Source organism: Triticum aestivum, chromosome 6B (genome assembly GCF_018294505.1).
Source record: "Triticum aestivum cultivar Chinese Spring chromosome 6B, IWGSC CS RefSeq v2.1, whole genome shotgun sequence".
Classification (NCBI taxonomy): domain Eukaryota; kingdom Viridiplantae; phylum Streptophyta; class Magnoliopsida; order Poales; family Poaceae; genus Triticum; species Triticum aestivum.
In genome coordinates this window covers 46,187,034-46,188,734 of record NC_057810.1, presented here as the reverse complement: position 1 = coordinate 46,188,734, position 1,701 = coordinate 46,187,034, and the positions used below count along the sequence as shown (strand labels likewise).

The following is a 1,701-nucleotide window of genomic DNA, read 5'->3' as shown; positions in this document are numbered from 1 at the left end:
TTGTTTATACCAAATGCATTTTTTAATTGCTCAACACTTGCTTGCTACTCCATTATAGGGGTGCAAATGAACTATTGATTGTTCATGGCAGGAGTACTGGAGATCACGAACTACATCTTGCCCGGGATCGATGCCCTCTTCCTCTTCCATGTTCATATCATCTTGGACTATGTCTTCTTCTTCGGCTGGAGTGCAATTGAGATCAAAATCCATGCCTCTGCCCTGACTATGTCTATTTCCTTTTTCAGGTACTGCCTATTCTGAAGTTGGTGCAATGGAGCCTGGAGCTGCACCTTCTGGACCTGGAGCCTGTTCAGGTACTGCCACAGTATAAGTTTATGCAACATCAAGCACTGTAGTACTCCAACATCATGCAATTCTAGTCTTGTCATGAAAATGATGTTGCATGATGTTGTAAAAGTGATTCTGCCCCTGTAGTACTTCATCATGCAATTGTATTCCAACATCATGTTATTCTGTTAATGACACTCCAACATCATGCAACTGTTTCAGTAGTACTGCACTTTTACTCCAGTGCAGCACTGATTTTTGAATGCTCCAACATCATGCAACTACTCCAACGTCATGCAACATCATGCTCCAGTACTGATTTTTGTCATGCTAAATTCTGTTGCCACAACCCTCAACACCATGCAACTGAATTGCCCGTTTTTGGACCTGTTGAACAACCATGACCTGAAGCCGGCAGCGATCTGCAGTACCTGGAGGTGGAGCTGGCGAGGCCCTGGGAGGGTGACGGCAATCTGCAGTAGGGCGCTGGCCTTGGGATGACGAGGTGGGGATTTGCTGGCCCAGGACGAGGAGGGGGGTCTGTTGGCCCAGGAAGACGGGGAGGATGGGAGGGGATCTGCTGGGTGAGATGGGAGGCGATGGAGGTGGAGGATCCAGAGGTGGGGGCGATGGAGGTGGAGGATCCAGAGGTGGGGGCGATGGAGTTAGAGGATCCAGAGGTGGGGGACGATGAAGGCGGGCGGATCTGGAAGACGACTTGGGTGGAGATCGAGGAGAGAATTCAAAACTGAAGGGTAACCTGGTCATTTCGCTGCTTTTTCACCTGGTCGGGAAAAATCCCCAGCGTCATGTATTTCGGAACGGAGGGAGTAGATTATTAGCCACTCTGCTACTATGAACAAAAACAACAGTAGCAGAAACACTGAGAAAGGAAAGTGCGTTCTTCGCCGATCTGCATGTCGGTGTGTTATCACCGGCCCAGAGATTGCGGTCGACAGTGCTATTAAGCAAAAGAAGAGAGCAGTCGGTGCTGTAACAAACGCGGAGGAAACCAAACTGTAAACCAGTGAGCCGGCATACGACTGAATGAGAAAAGAAAACACCATTCACCCGGGCACCAAAATGAAGAAAAAAGAATGGAGGTGCGGGGAATCGAACCCCGTGCCTCTCGCATGCGAAGCGAGCGCTCTACCATATGAGCTACACCCCCGATTGATGTCCACCTCGGGACGCGAGCCTACATAGTCTGTACAGGCGCGGCCGGTCCTGCTGTTTTCCCAGGTACGTACTACCATGAAGCCCCGCGAGGATGTGTCCTTTCAGACTTCGGGAGTTCAGAGTCCAAAAGGCCTCCGTATGAACCATATGGCAAGAGCAGCCCGACTATATATCTATGAGAAACCAGATGACAGAGTAGTAGTCTGTCTGGGACTAAGAAAGAAGAGAAGT

At 49.6% G+C, this 1,701-nt stretch overlaps 1 non-coding gene across 1 annotated transcript; it reads right to left on the bottom strand.

Annotated features, from left to right (window-relative positions):
* Window positions 1-1,389: 1,389 nt before the first annotated feature.
* On the bottom strand, window positions 1,390-1,462 carry TRNAA-CGC (transfer RNA alanine (anticodon CGC)). The gene has a single exon. It is a non-coding gene; the product is annotated as a tRNA-Ala (tRNA).
* Between the last annotated feature and the right edge of the window lie 239 nt (window positions 1,463-1,701).